The sequence below is a fragment of the Mobula hypostoma genome, chromosome 3, assembly GCF_963921235.1.
Source record: "Mobula hypostoma chromosome 3, sMobHyp1.1, whole genome shotgun sequence".
NCBI lineage: Eukaryota > Metazoa > Chordata > Chondrichthyes > Myliobatiformes > Myliobatidae > Mobula > Mobula hypostoma.
The window spans coordinates 56,808,432-56,825,634 of record NC_086099.1 but is presented as its reverse complement, the minus strand read 5'-3'; the positions used below and the strand labels follow the sequence as shown (position 1 = coordinate 56,825,634).

At 40.6% G+C, this 17,203-nt stretch overlaps 1 protein-coding gene across 2 annotated transcripts in view; it reads right to left on the bottom strand.

Moving 5' to 3' along the window:
• LOC134343418 (zeta-sarcoglycan) overlaps positions 1-17,203 on the bottom strand; it is a 981,051-nt gene that overhangs the window by 248,066 nt on the left and 715,782 nt on the right. The gene's annotated exons all lie outside the window — the stretch shown is intronic.

Sequence of the window (17,203 nt, the reverse complement as noted above, 5' to 3'; positions counted from 1 at the left end):
CATTATAGGGCAGCCTCTCCCCAATGCCCCAAAGTTCATATGCTTCTCCCACCTTTGTTCCTCTCTAATTGAAATAATCCCTCTCTTAATAAGACCTTGCCTATATGCTGGACATTCTCCACTAAGGAACCCTGAACATACTGTGGTAATGCTGCTGTGTCCTTACCGTTGCAGGTTCATATAGAATAGGATCAGAACAATCACGAGCCTGTACTGTAGATCCAGGTACAGAGGAGTAAGAATCATCTTAAGATGAAGAAAGAATGGGTGATTTGGTCGTGAAAAAGCACAAGGCATCATTGCACCTTTTTCTGCTAAATTGCTTATACAGATAATTTGAGGGCAGAATATTAGGTGAGAAATGTGCGCTTTACAAGAGGGTACAGCTGATGCTAATGGTCTGTGGTCAAGCAGGAGGGAAAGGATCCATAGTGCCAGCTGGCCAAGGATTCCACTCAATTGAGACACAAACGACTGCAGAATCGAGAGAAACACACAAGACACTAGAAGAACTCAGCAGGTCAGGCAGTATTTGTGAAGAAAAATGGACAGTGGACATCTTAGGTTAAGATGGTCAGTAAGATCAGATAGAATCAGACAAGATCATCAAATAACATAATAGGGAACTGTGGGGGGTGGTGGAAAACTGTTTGACACATTGTCCAGTTTGTCAGACCAAAGGAAGTAGGACATAGGAAATGGAAATGGAGGCATTAGCCCTTATGCCAGCTGCTCTATTCAATAAGGTAGTGGCTGATCTTTTACCTCTTAATATGATACTACAAGCCCTGGAAACATTATCCCTCACACCCCAGAGGATGTTTTGCAAAGCTGGGAAAGCATTTCTGTGCCAACCACCTTCAGTGCTACAGGTGTTAGGGTTGGGCTGGGTCAGGTGATTACACATTTGGGCCCCGATCAGAACGTGCAGTGCCAGATTTTCACTGTGCTTTCAGCAGGTCATGTCCATCTGCTTCATACTGACATGCGTGCCCGCTGCTCTTGATCAACAATTACTATATCTGTTATCTGTCAAGTAGGATGCCATGCACAATTCTGATTTGATGGAGGCAGACGTGAGAGCACGGAGAGACATCTGGTGAAACTTCTGAAATGCCTGTTTTGCTGCCGCCGCTACTGTGTGATCCAAAATCTCCGAAGGGGAAGGCCCCGAATCCTCGGCTTTGCTTGTTGCTCGGTGGCCGGGGCGGGGTCAAAGTGCTCGGCAGAGATGGTGCTCGGTGCTCAGTGTCGGAGAGCTGGTCGGATGCTCAAAGTTTTCGTACGGACTCAGAGTCGGACTGTGGTCGGGTGCTTCCAGGATGCTGCATCGGCAAGTTTGCAGTGCTGGAAGCTCATGGCAGGGAGAGTTTCTCCCTTCTACCATCTGCATGAGATGATGGGGCTATCGGGACTTTGAGACTTTTATTTTACCGTGCCCATGGTCTGCTCTTATCAAATTACAGTATTGCTTTGCACTGTTGTAACTATATGTTATAGTTATGTTGTTTTTGTCCGTTTTAGTCTTGGTCTGTCTTGTGTTTCTGTGATATCATACTGGCGGAACATTGTATCTTTTTTTTAATGCATGCATTTCTAAATGACAATAAACGAGGACTGAGTGTCCCCATAATCAAATCTAATCTATTTCACCACAAACAGATCATTAGCACATTTGATAGTTTTGTATTTATGGTGATAGCTAGTCAAAAATTACAGCTTATACTCGGATGGACTTCATTTGGCAGGGACTGAGAGCCTATTATGACATAATGTGTAAGTGGAGATTCAGATCCATTCTCTGTCTCATTCGGTGAGAGTTGCAGTGGCATTGTTAAGTATGAAAGAACTGCACAACCTCTCAAGTTACTCCTCTCATCATTAGCTCTCAGGCAATGCTCTTGATTGCTTCTCTACAGCCAGTTGTCCCAGTTGCAGCTACATCTGGTGGAATACAGCAGTCAGAAACCAATACATTCAGGGAAAGAACTCATCATGGATGTTCAGCACAGATATTTGCATCCACTGGCATATAAAGGAGGCAGCCATCCAAATGACGCTCCACAGCCACGGGAGAATCACTGAGACATAGTAGAAGGGCGGTGAAGACTGCCTGGAGCGCAGTTAGAATAGGAAGAAGCATTGTTACCACACCAGATTGTCTTTTGCACAAGTTTTTTTTCTATTACTTTATTAAATAAATCCAAAATAGAGAAACTTTCTTTGAGACACTTGATGCATTTTAATACAGAATAAAGCATATTTACATAAAATTGATATTCCATGTAAAACATTGTCTAGGGCAATGCTCACAAATAGCAATGAGACGGTCAAGTCCTGAGGATACACTGGCACTGACAGTTGAAAGGAACAAAAAAGAGAGTGTTGAAGTTGTTAGACCTCTTAGAGAGTTCATTTCTCCCAAGCAGCCAACAGCTGTCGGCTTGAAAACTAATTGGCCTTTGTGAAAAGACTTCGCTTAACCTGTGCTTATAGTGTTCCTAATTTAAGAAAACAAATATGACTGAATTTTCTGATAATGCTTTAGAATAATTTGTTACTAATTTCAGTTTTATTGAACAAAGGTCCTATACCTTGAGATAAGATACTAGATGACAGTTCCAGGAATGACTGCAAGTGTTAATGCTGTGTAATACACATGAAGGAAGCTGTGAGCATAAGAATGAGGTAGCATAAGGACCTCAAGTATAGCATTCAGAATTCCCAATGGCTATTACCTCGCAATAACCTAACTGCAGGAAGACACAATCCCAATTAGAATTCAATATTCTTTTAAAATTTATTATATGGATAGAGTAAAATTTGTAACAGGATTGGGGTAATTTACACCTGTTACCATTATTAACCCCCATTTTTCAGCAAAATTGTATTAATTTTCCATCTGTGCTTCTGCAAATAGTTCTTTTCATCTTAAGGATCCCATATTTCTCCCTTTATGTTTGTGAAAAACCAACAGTGCTTCTTTATTCATGAAGATGTTAGTTTAATTTAATCATCTGTTATGACCATATTCTTTTGTTAAATGGAAGTCAATTCCTGACAGTGGAGAAGCAGTTAATAACATGATACTTGACGCAGTGATGGCGAACTAATATTATTACGGCTAATAATAAACAGTATTCTGCTAAAGAGGAACTGTCACTTGATAGTAAAGAATTTTTGCCTTTTGAGCCTTTTGATTCATATGTGGTGATTAATATGATCTCCTTTTGAAGAGTCAACTTTAATCAAACTGTTCACTTGAACATGACTAAAATAGCACATTATCATAAGTAACTTACTGGTGTAATAACATACCCTGCTATCTTTATCCTCTTCCATTTAAATGGTTCAACAAGAAATATAATGCAAAAGCAAAATATAAGGCAAAATTTTCCTCACTGTGCTACTACCATATAACATCAAAAGATGTAAGCATTCTGCAGGGTACTTGGGATTGGAAAATGGACATGGACTTGGAAAAAAAGCTTGTGTTTCCCCCAGACGTTGCAGCTACAACATTCCGGCCAGACATGGTCCTGTGGTCTACAACAGCCAAGCTGGCATATGTTGTGGAATTGACAGTACCATGGGAAGATGGTGTCGAAGAAGCTTATGAGAGGGAAAAGACCAAGTACTCTGAACTGGCAATTGAAGCTGCCCAGAATGGCTGGAAGACCAAGATTTTCCCTGTAGAAGTGGGATGCAGGGGATTCATTGCTACATCTATGACCAGTCTGTTGAAGAAGATGGGGGTGAGGGGTCATTCCCTCCAACAAGCAATCAGGTCCTTGTCAAATGCAGCAGAAGAAAGCAGCAATTGGATTTGGATTAAAAGGAAAGATAACAACTGGGCTGCAAGATGAAGACAGGAGGGTATGTAACTGAGGGGGGTGTACCTGGGACGTCAGGTAGCACCGTTGAGCCCTCTGGAGACGTATCAACGAAACGTCAAAGAAGGAGGGTGCCTACCTGATGACCCCGATGACCTACCTACCCTCCCTCCTTGTCACCACTCCAAACCCACTGCCAACATCGAGAGTGCCAACTTACCACAAGGATTGAAACATCAAGTCCTAGTAGCTCTACTATAATGTTGTCTTTCTAGTCAGATTAGTAGCACCGACTATATAAAGAATAAAGGTGTTCAAACAGAAAAGTACAAAAGGTCTGTTGCAAGATGCCAAGATGGATTGTTCATTTACTAAAACTCAGTTCTCTATCTCTTTGTGTAAACAGTTTTTTCTCCTTACTTATTTGATACGGTAGGTAATGAGTTAATAGGGAAACTACAAATAAATAACCCATGTAAAAATACTCCACTGATCACACTTATTATGAGGAATAACTTTACTGAGCTATTTGTTTTGAAGAGCTAGTTATGTAAAGTTAATTCAATCTTGATTACAACGGGTCAGTGAAAAGGTCCACACTGGTAAATAAGTAAACATCTCTAGAGCTTCTTTCCAAAATCCTTTAATTTGAAAAAGCTCAATAACCAAATATATTTCTATGCAAAGCAAAAGTGGTATACTCTAGTTGCTGGAAATCTAAAATAAGAACAGGAAATGCTGGAAATTACTCAGCATCAGCGATATAACTGGAGAAAGAAACAGAGTTAATTCAAATCAATTGAAGTCCCAGGCATAATCATGCCTAAGATATTTTTATTCCTTCAAGTAAGACAGAAAGGAAACATATGCTTTGATAAAAGCTCCTCAATCCTAAATATTAACTCTCTCTCCCCACTGGGGCTTTGTTTTTAACTAGTTGACATTTCCGGCATTTTTTTTACATTAAATTTCACCAAATCTGAATGCATCTGGTGGCAAAAATTGGCGTACTATTGATTTCTTAAAAGCAACAGCAGGAAGATACATATATATTTTAAATATCAACATGAAGAAAAATTTCTATGATGCTTAAATATCAGATATCAGATCCAATTATAATGTACATTTGTACTGATCATAATATGATGTCAGATCCCAAGTAGAGGCTGAAGTAAGATTGAACCTATTTCATTAACGCAATAGAAAGGAAGGACATAAACCGGGAAGATGTGGAATTGATATGGGTAGAGCTGCGTAACACTAAGGGGCAGAAGACGCTGGTGGGAGTTGTGTACAGGCCACCTAACAGTAGTAGTGAGGTCAGAGATGGTATTAAACAGGAAATTAGAAATGTGTGCAGTAAAGGAACAGCAGTTATAATGGGTGACTTCAATCTACATGTAGACTGGGTGAACCAAATTGGTAAAGGTGCTGAGGAAGAGGATTTCTTGGAATGTATGCGGGATGGTTTTTTGAACCAACATGTCGAGGAACCAACTAGAGAGCAGGCTATTCTAGACTGGGTTATGAGCAATGAGGAAGGGTTAATTAGCAATCTTGTCGTGAGAGGCCCCTTGGGTAAGAGTGACCATAATATGGTGGAATTCGTCATTAAGATGGAGAGTGACATAGTTAATTCAGAAACAAAGGTTCTGAACTTAAAGAGGGGTAACTTTGAAGGTATGAGACGTGAATTAGCTAAGATAGACTGGCAAATGACACTTAAAGGATTGACGGTGGATATGCAATGGCAAGCATTTAAAGGTTGCATAGATGAACTACAACAATTGTTCATCCCAGTTTGGCAAAAGAATAAATCAAGGAAGGTGGTGCACCCGTGGCTGACAAGAGAAATTAGGGATAGTATCAATTCCAAAGAAGAAGCATACAAATTAGCCAGAGAAAGTGGCTCACCTGAGGACTGGGAGAAATTCAGAGTGCAGCAGAGGAGGACAAAGGGCTTAATTAGGAAGGGGAAAAAAAGATTATGAGAGAAAACTGGCAGGGAACATAAAAACGGACTGTAAAAGCTTTTATAGATATGTAAAAAGGAAAAGACTGGTAAAGACAAATGTAGGTCCCCTGCAGACAGAAACAGGTGAATTGATTATGGGGAGCAAGGACATGGCAGACCAATTGAATAATTACTTTGGTTCTGTCTTCACTAAGGAGGACATAAATAATCTTCCAGAAATAGTAAGGGACAGAGGGTCCAGTGAGATGGAGGAACTGAGCGAAATACATGTTAGTAGGGAAGTGGTGTTAGGTAAATTGAAGGGATTGAAGGCAGATAAATCCCCAGGGCCAGATGGTCTGCATCCTAGAGTGCTTAAGGAAGTAGCCCAAGAAATAGTGGATGCATTAGTGATAATTTTTCAAAACTCGTTAGATTCTGGACTAGTTCCTGAGGATTGGAGGGTGGCTAATGTAACCCCACTTTTTAAAAATGGAGGGAGAGAGAAACCGGGGAACTATAGACCGGTTAGCCTAACGTCGGTGGTGGGGAAACTGCTGGAGTCAGTTATCAAGGATGTGATAACAGCACATTTGGAAAGTGGTGAAATGATCGGACAAAGTCAGCATGGATTTGTGAAAGGAAAATCATGTCTGACGAATCTCATAGAATTTTTTGAGGATGTAACTAGTAGAGTGGATAGGGGAGAACCAGTGGATGTGGTATATTTGGATTTTCAAAAGGCTTTTGACAAGGTCCCACACAGGAGATTAGTGTGCAAACTTAAAGCACACGGTATTGGGGGTAAGGTATTGGTGTGGGTGGAGAATTGGTTAGCAGACAGGAAGCAAAGAGTGGGAATAAACGGGACCTTTTCAGAATGGCAGGCGGTGACTAGTGGGGTACCGCAAGGCTCAGTGCTGGGACCCCAGTTGTTTATAATATATATTAATGACTTGGATGAGGGAATTAAATGCAGCATCTCCAAGTTTGCGGATGACACGAAGCTGGGTGGCAGTGTTAGCAGTGAGGAGGATGCTAAGAGGATGCAGGGTGACTTGGATAGGTTGGGTGAGTGGGCAAATTCATGGCAGATGCAATTTAATGTGGATAAATGTGAAGTTATCCACTTTGGTGGCAAAAATAGGAAAACAGATTATTATCTGAATGGTGGCCGATTAGGAAAAGGGGAGGTGCAACGAGACCTGGGTGTCATTATACACCAGTCATTGAAAGTGGGCATGCAGGTACAGCAGGCGGTGAAAAAGGCGAATGGTATGCTGGCATTTATAGCGAGAGGATTCGAGTACAGGAGCAGGGAGATACTACTGCAGTTGTACAAGGCCTTGGTGAGACCACACCTGGAGTATTGCGTGCAGTTTTGGTCCCCTAATCTGAGGAAAGTCATCTTTGCCATAGAGGGAGTACAAAGAAGGTTCACCAGATTGATTCCTGGGATGGCAGGACTTTCATATGAAGAAAGACTGGATGAACTGGGCTTGTACTCGTTGGAATTTAGAAGATTGAGGGGGGATCTGATTGAAACGTATAAGATCCTAAAGGGATTGGACAGGCTAGATGCAGGAAGATTGTTCCCGATGTTGGGGAAGTCCAGAACGAGGAGTCACAGTTTGAGGATAGAGGGGAAGCATTTTAGGTCCGAGATTAGGAAAAACTTCTTCACACAGAGAGTGGTGAATCTGTGGAATTCTCTGCCACAGGAAACTGTTGAGGCCAGTTCATTGGCTATATTTAAGAGGGAGTTAGATATGGCCCTTGTGGCTACGGGGGTCAGGGGGTATGGAGGGAAGGCTGGGGCAGGGTCCTGAGTTGGATGATCAGCCATGATCATAATAAATGGCGGTGCAGGCTCGAAGGGCCGAATGGCCTACTCCTGCACTTATTTTCTATGTTTGCTATGTTTCTATGAACAACAAAGAGAGCATCACACTCCCTAGAAGTAATAAAGAATCTATTCTAGAAGGCAGACTTGCTAGTGCTACTAGGGTGGGTTTAAACTAGAACAGCAAGGGGTGGGATCCTAAACATCAGAAAGACAAATGAGAGGCTGGAAAGTGATGCAGAATCTATGCAGGAGTCAGTGATAGGAAGTTCAATGGGCAGGAAGGCAGGAGAATGGCCAGGAGCAAGGAAAGTCTATTGGATTAAATTGTATTTATTTCAATGTAAGAGATCCGACATATAGGGTGGATGAACATACGGTTTGGATATTTACGTGGAACTGGGATATTATAGACATTATGGGAATATGAGTGAGGGAGGGACAGGACTGGCAGCTTAGTGTTCTGGAGTACAGGTGCTTTAGGTGGTGTAGAGACAGAGGAAAGCTGAAGGGAGTTTCATTCTTGATTAAGGACAATGTCACAGCATTATTTGAATATTAAATTGCTGGAGATCATCCAGTGAGATTTTATAGGTGAAGCTAAGCAATAAGAAGGGGATAATCACATTGTTGGTATTGTACCATGTTCTCTCAGATAGTCAACAGGAATCAGAAGAAAAAATATCATGGGAGATTGTGCAGGGTTGTAAGAATAAAAGTGTTATTATAGTATGGGTTTTAAACTCTATTGGCATAGACTAAGATGGCCATACTGATAAGGGCTTAGATAGGGTGCAATTTATTAAGTGCATTCAACAATATTCCTTGGGCGTATATAAAGAGCCCTACTAAGGAGAGGGCAGAACTCAACCGACTCTTTGGTAATAGAGTGGAGTAAAGAATGGATGTGACAATGGAGCAACACTTTAGGACCAGTGATCATAGTTCAGTTCATTTGAAAATAGTTATGGAAAGGGCAGAACTGATCCATAGGCTTAAGTTCTAAATTGGGTGAAGGCAAGTTTTAAACGTATGACAGAAAATGAAAATGGGGAAGACTTAAAATAGTTTGCACTACAATAGAGGAGAGCTAGATGTCTCAAAAATTATGAAGCTAGACACAACGAAGGTAGAGAAAAAAATCGCGAAAGCCCTGGTTGAGAAAGGCAGAGGGAGTTTAATTTGAATAAGTGCAAAGCGCTGCATTTTGAGAAGTCAAACCAGGGATGATATTCATAGTGAATGGTAGGGCCCTGAGGAGAGTTATATAACAGAGGGAGCTTGAAGTACAAGTACATAATTTACTGAAAGTAAATTCACAGATAGAAAGGATGCTGAGGAAACTTTTTGGCGTGCTGGCCTTCATAAGTCAAGGACCTGAGTGTAAAAATGGGAAGGTCTTGGTGCAGTTGTACAGGAGACTGGTGAAGCCTCATTTTGAGTATTGTGTTCAGTTTCGGTCACACTGCTATAGGACATATGCTATTAAACTGCAAGTAGATTTTAAAATAAGATTTACAAGGATGCTGCCAGGCCTCGATAGACTGAGCTATAGAGAAAGATTGGACAGTCTCGGGCTTTATTCCTCAGAGCACATGAGACCAAGAGGAGATCTTATAGAGGTATATAAAAGATGAGTGGCATAGGGTGAATGTATTCATTCTTTTCCCCCCAGAGTTGGAGTATCAAGAACTAGAGGACATAGGTTTAAAGTGAGAGGGGAGAGATTTAAAAGGTTCTTGAGGAGCAAATGTTTTACACAAAAAGTGATATCTCTGCCAAATGAAGTGGCTGAGGCAGGTATGATAACAATTTTAAAAAGGCAGTTGGACAAGTACAGAGAGGGGAAAGGTTTAGAACGGTATAGCCAAATGCCAGCAAATGGGATTAGCTTGGATGAGGCATCTTGTTTGACGTAGATCAGATGGGCCGAAGGGAGACTTAGAGCCATTAACATGGAAACTGGCCCATGAGCTAGGTAAAATGGCTTGCTATACAAGCTTTGATGTCACTTGGACAATTTTTTGTGTTATTTAAGAAATGCTGTGGTCACGTGCACTGAAGTAATCTTTCTCTGAAGACTTAGAGACGTATAGCATAATCATTTGGGCCAATTCCCATACTGAAGACTGCAGCACCAGTCGTCAGGACCAAAAAGGTATGGACAAGGGAGGTGTAGGTGTGCTTACAGGACTGCTTTATAGAAGAACATAAGAAATAGGAGCAGGAATAGGCCATCTGGCCTGTCGAGCCTGCTCTGCCATTCAATAAGATCATGGTTGATCCGGCTATGGACTCATCTTCACCTACGTGCCTTCTCTCCACAGCCCTTAATTCCCCTACTACGCAAAAATCTATCTAACCTGGTCTGAAATATATTTACTGAGGTAGCCTCCACTGCTTCATTGGGCAGAGAATTCCACAGATTCAAGATACAAAGATTCAAGATTCAAAAAACTTTATTGTCATTCTAACCACACATCAGCTCTGCAGGGCAGAATGAGACAGCGTTTCCCAGGAGCAGTGCAATCATAACATAACAAACACAACACTAAATAATAAACACAACAATAAATAGTAAAACACAACAGCCACATGTCAGTTAAAATCAAGTTATGAGTGTCCAGTGCATGTTAAAAGTGTCCGAAGCAGAGTCAGGTAGAGCAGCTATTTAGCAGTCTGACTGCCTATGGGAGGAGCTGTTTAGTAGTCTTGTGGTTTTAGTTTTGATGCTCCTGTAACGTTTGCCTGATGGCAGAAAAACAAACAGTTCATGGAGAAGGTGTGAGGGATCTTTAATGATGTACCATGTCTTCTGGAGGCATCGACTCTGAAAGAGGTCTTGGACAGAAGGTAGGGAGACCCCAATAACCTTCTCTGCTCCCCTAACCACCCTCTGCAAGGCTTTTTTGTTGACAGCACTGCAGCTGGAGTACCAGGTTGTGATGCAAAAGGTCAGCACTCTCTCAACCACGCCTCTGTAGAATGTAGTTAAGATGCTAGTGGGGAGTGATGCTTGTTTAAGCTTCCTCGGAAAGTGTAATCTCTGCTGGGCCCATTTCACAATCCCAGTGGTGTTCATGGACCAGGTGAGATTGTCCAAGACCTGCACCCCAAGGAACTTGATGTTTTCCACTCTCTCTACTGTGGAGCCGCTGATGCTGAGGGGTGTGTGCTCAGGCTGAGACCATCTGAAATCGATGATCATCTCCTTGGTTTTGGTGACATTAAGCATCAAGTTGTTATCACTACACCAGCTCTCCAGGTGTTTGACCTCCTCCCTGTACATTGTTTCATCATTTTTTGCTGATGAGCCCCACCACTGTGGTATCATCAGCAAATTTAATGATCAGGTTCTCCTTGAATCTGGTTGCACAGTCATGTGTTAGCAGTGTAAACAGCAATGGGCTAAGCACACAGCCTTGTGGGGATCACCACTCTTTGGGAAAAGCAGTTCTTCCTCATCTCCATTCTAAATCTACTCCCCTGAATTTTGAGCAGATTGGTGGTAACATTTCCACTTTGCTGACAATCAACACTGGAGCACCTCAGGGATGTGTACTTGGACTGCTGTTCTATTCTCTCTATACCCATGACTATTAAAAGCCATCTATAAGCTTGCTGAAATTATAACTATTGTTGGCAGAATTTCAAATGGTGATGAGGGCATATAGGAGCGAGATATAGCAGCTAGTTGAATGATGTCACAGTAATAACATTGCACTCAATGTCAGTAAGACCAAAGAGCTGATTGTGAACTTTAGAAGGGTAAGATGAGGGAACACAAACCAATACTCATGGAGGGATCAGAAATGGAGAGAGTGAGCAATTCCAAGTTCCTGGGTGCATGATCTCTGAGGATCTGTCCTGGTCCCAACATATCAATGCAGCTATAAAGAAGGCAAGAGAGTGACTATATTTCAACAGCATTTGAGGAGATTATATTTGACACCTACAACACTCAAAAACATTTACAGATGTACCACGGAGGGTATTCTGACAGGCTGGTATGGGGGTGAGGGCAGAGCTACTGCACAGGATCAACGCAAGCTGCAGAGAGTCATAAAATTAGTCAGCTCTGTCATGGGTACTAGCCTCCGTAGCATCCAAGACATCATCAAGGAGCAGTGCTTCAGAAAGTGGTTTCTAACATCATGGACCCCCAACACCCAGGACATGCCCTCTTCTTATTGTTACCATCGGGAAGGAGGTACCAAAGTCTGAAGGCACACGCTCAGTGATTCAGAACAGCTTCTTCTCCTTTTCCACCCGATTTCTAAATTAACATTGAACCCATCAACACTACCTCACTATTTTTTAATTTCTGTTTTTGCACTACTTACATTAATTTCACTATTGAATATACATATACATATATACTTACTGTAATTCAGTTTTTAAAAATATTTATCATGTCTTGCATTGAACTGCTGTGCAAAGTTAACAAATCTCACAACATATACTGGTGATATTAAACCTGATTCTGATTCTAAGTCTTTATGACTCTAAGCTGTAATAGTAACGTGCTACCTTTGTGCCCTATTTTTCTGTTCATAGCAGTTAATAGAAACTACACAAAGTTCAAATTTCAAAACAAAATATATTATCAATGGGCATATATGTTACCAAATTCTACCTTGATATTAATTTTATTTTATTTTTTACTTGTTAAGATACAGCATGGAATAGGCCCTTCTGGTCCCTCGAGCCATGCAGCCCAGCAACCCACTGATTTCTAATCATCAGACAACTTACAATGAACAATTAGCCTACTAACCGGTACATCTTTAGACTGTGGGAGGAAACACAAGCACACACGGGAATGATCGTACAAACTTGCTTACAGAGGATGCTGGAATTGAACTCTGAACTTTGACACCCGAGCTGTAACATCATTGTGCTAACCACTATGCTACTGTGGTGCCTAAATGCTGACATTCACAGGAATAAAAGAAGTGCAATAGAATTTATGAAAAATCATGCCTAAACAAAGACTGACAAATAATCTATGCGGAAAGGAAGACAAAATGTGCAAATAAAAAAAATATTGAGAATATGAGTTGAAAGGAATCCTTGAAAGTGAATCTGTAGGTCATAAAACCAGTTCACAGTAGTGGTAATTGAAATTATTATTTTACAGCCATCATGCTCCAGTTCAGGAGCTTGATGGTTGTAGGGTAATAAATGTTGTTGAACCTGGTGGTGTTGGATCTAAGGCTTCTGTACCTCCTGCCCAATGGTAATAGCAAGAGTACAGCATGTCCACTAAGGATAAGTACAATAGTTAACCAAAATAAATATCTTATAAACAAGAAAAACCATTATTGCATTGAACTATAACTGCCCAACAAATGATTTAATCAAAGCAGATTAAGAATTTGTTCAGAATTCTCTCAGCTCTTCATGAGAGGATTAATGTTATGATTTACTGACTGTAAAATGTATTATGGCTAATGAGAAGCTTTACTGCATGAAGGTACACTGTTGTTCACAAAAGTATTTGGACACATTACAAAATGGTAGTATCTAGAAAGGTGCAGCACTGTACACAGATGTTTCATGTTGTAATTGCATATTTCTAGCTACTAGCCTAAAAAATGATGAGCACTACAACTGCAAGTCAAATCGATAGCTGTGGAATATTATTTTTTCATACAGTGGCTCTTGCATGAAGGATGTCTTCTTCTAATTTTGGTACAGGTAGTCGTACTGGTGTATGTAAATGTAAATTGGATTGGTGGTGTCTTTCTACGTTTAGTTTTCCCTACCACTTCCTTCTCTGATTTGGAATATTAAATGAAAAAGGAGACAAAATTGAATTGGGAATAGGAGAGAGGGAAATGAAGTGAACTCTAATGTAATCTGCAGTATGTGGATTGGATAAAATTGTGCAATAATGGACGAGTCAGGTGAGGAAAGAAAGAACAGTATCCGGATAACCTCAGCGTGGAGTGGAGAAGCATAATACTATAGTTAGCAGAGCTGTTGCCTCACATCTCTCATGACATGTGCTCAAACTAGTCATCCAGTGTTATCTGTGCAGAGTCTGCATGATCCTTGTGATCAAGTGGGTTTCCTCCAGATGCTCCAGTTTCCTCCCACAACTTAAAATTCTGTTGATTAGTCGATGAACTGGCTGTTGTAAATTGCCCTCGGTATGCAGGCAAGTAAGGGCATCTTGGGGGAGTTGATGGGAATGTTGGGAGAATTAAAATATAATATAATTCCACCAATGCTACAAAAGGCCGTGATCTCATCAGTGCCATGAGGAAAGGTAGCCTTTAATGCCCTTCTGTAGGATTCTTTTGTACTGGCACATTTTTCTCCACCATTTTCCTGTTCCTATTTTTATATACGCCATCCTCTGCAGAAAAGAGAGAAGTGTGTTTTCAAGTAAAATTAGAGTTGCAGTTTGTAATAATACAAACTGTTTCAAGATGACCTAAAATTCTGAATTCTAATTGATAGATGAGTGATGGCAGTATAGAGGTGTCTCAGATTGGTTATGCAGTTAGGTAGGTTGACAGGGAATTAAAATTCTCTCTGCACTACATAATAGTGGCACAATATTCCAAGCATGATGGAAATTCCAGAGCAATACACACAAAATGCTGGAGGAACTCAGCAGGTCAGGCAGCATTTATGGAGAGGAATAAACAGTTGAACTTTTGAGCAGAAACCCTTCATCAGGACAGGAGAGGAAGGGGGAGGATGCTAGAATAAGAAGGTGGAGGAAGGGAAGGATTACAAGGAAGAAGGTGAGAAGTGAAGCCAGGTGGTTGAGGGATGAGGATGAATTAAGAAGCTGGGAAGTGCTAGGTGGAAAAGGTAAAGTGCTGGAAAAGAAAGAATCTGATAGGAGAGGAGAGTGGACTAAGGGATAAAGGGAAGCAGGAGGGATACCTGTGGCATGTGATACACAGGTGAGGAGAAAAGTTAGGAGGGCTGCCAGGGTGGATAATTGAAGAAGAGGGAATGGTGAGGTGGGAGAATTACCACAAGCTGGAGCATTTGATGTTCATGCCATCAGATTGGAGGCTACCTAGATGGAAAATTAGGTGTTTCTCCTCAAATCTGCCTCACTGTGGCAGAAGAGGAGGTCATGGACCAACATGTTCGACTGGGAATGGGAACTGGAATTAAAATGTTGGCCACCTGGAAATCCTGCTTTTTGCAGATGGAGTGAAGGTACTCAATAAAATGGTCCACCAATCTACATCGGCTCTCACCTTTGTAGAGAAAGTTCCATCGGGAAAACCAGAATCAATAGATTCACAGGTAAATTGTTCCCACATCTGGAATGACTGTTTGTGGCCCTAAATGAGGTGAGAAAGAAGGCGAATGTGCAGATGTAGCTCTTCTTGCACTTGAAGAGATAAGTGCCAGATTGGAGATTAGTGAGGAGGGACGAATGCACAAGGGAATCACAGGGGGAGTGATCCACGCAGAAAGCGGAGAGTTAGGTGACGTAAAAATGTGTTTAGTGGTAGGGTCCTGTCGAAGATGGCGAAAGTTATGGACAAATGATGTGGGGAATGCAGAGGCTTAAGGGGTATTAAGTGAACACAAGAGGAACTCTACCCCTGTTAAGGTAGCGAGAAGATGGAGTGAGCTTGGGTGTCCAGGAAATAGAGGAGATGTGGGTGAATGCAGCATCAGTGGTGAGGAAGGGAAACCCTTTTCTTTGAAGAAGAAGGACATTTCTGATGTTCTGGAAAGGAAAACCTCATCCTGGGAATAGATGCGGCAGAGACGAAGGAAGTGAGAAAACAGTTTTCACACCTCTTACATCTTCTATTATTGGCCTAAGATTTTCCAGGCTTAAGTTACATTTCACAAACCTCTACTATCTTTTGATGATTACTTTGAATGATACGTATGGGCTGCCTTGTTTGCCCAGACTTCAACTCTTGTTGAAACCTGCATCTAATGTCTAGCTTGGGGAGCATTCTCTACACAAAGTAGTAGTTTAAGGGAGCAGTCAGCACAAACCTATTCTGCTGCTGAATAAGCAGAAGGACCACATGACCACTTCCAGCTGTCATCTAACTTAATTCTCTTGCAATTTAGCCAAGAATAAAATACAAATATATAGAAAACAATGTATTCTGTTTCTGTACTTATAAGTTTTGATGAATAATAGTTATTTTTGCCACAAACCCTGTGGGCTTATGCACCTGCATTTGTTAATTGTTGCCCTATCTAGAGTCATTAAGCCCTTGTGGGTTCTGTTCAACCTTATCAAGTTTATTTTGACTGGCACGGGTTTTCCACGTACTGTAATTATTTAAAGCCGACTCTTGGTTCGTGCTTCTCATAGGGTCCTTGTCTCTCAAGAATGATTCAGCTCATGACGTCACTCGATCAAGCCACTGATGTTCTGCTGGTATTTCTTTGAATAAACTCTTGTTTTGCTTATTACATGAGAGAATATTATTCCTCCGTATCCGGGTTCAGCTGTTTGTCTGTGCATGATATGACACTTTTTAATTTAAAAAGCTATGAATACAGAAAATGCTGACAACATTTAGAAATTCAGACAGAATTTGTGGAAGGTAATACAGACTTCATATTTCAGGTTTACCTGCTGAATACATCCAGCACTTTGTTTTTAGTTCAGATTTTCAGCACCTACAGTATATTGATTTCCAAGATTAATGACTTTCATTTTAAACAGTTCTCTTTAAACTTTATCCTTTTTGATCTCAGGTGGGTTGGTATGACCTAAATTTATCTAGATTTTAGTGTTTTTTTTTAATTTCTAGATTATAGTGGTTATTAGTTAAGTGGTCTATTATATACCAGATTTTCTTTTCTTTTCCGTGAGGGTATTACCAATTTTTGACATCTGGTGAGAAAAGTTAAAATTAACTCTTTTGTATTTGTAGCATTGAGACAAAGTCCATTTCACGAAGTCACTGCTATTGGAAGGAAGCAAACAACAGGTACATTGTAGCCTGCTTTGGCCTTTTAAAGGATTATTTCAAACACTGAGCTAACACTGTTCAATGCTTAATAATCAGTTCATGATTATGCATCTCTCTGTCTACAAATCCATTCATGTCCATTTCACCCTCTCTATATTCATGTGTTCGTGTTTCTCAAATATAACACTATGCAAACATTCTGATTCTAACTTTCTTGACATTTCAGGTGGAAATGTCAGCTTTCAAAACGTATTTGCTTTTAATGTGAAAAATCAAATTAATCGAGGAGATGCACTTTCCAGAGCCCCTGTGACAGCTGCTCACAATTCAAATGTTTGCATTTTCTAATGGTCAACAACTGAGCAAAATCATTAACTAGAGTTCCATACTTCTGAGAAAATAGAAAGCTGTCAAATTTAATGATTTTTTGAAAAATGATATTCAATGTTTATTCCTAACAATTACTTCTGGTTTTTATAAGCATTGCAAACAATTTTTCAGAAGCAATTATTTCATCTGTATCATTCTACACTGAACGGTCTACAAACCCGTGGACACATGAACACTACCTCACTACTTTCTATTTTTAACACTATTTATTTTTAAGTATATTTCTTACTGAATCTTATAGTATTTTTTATGTATT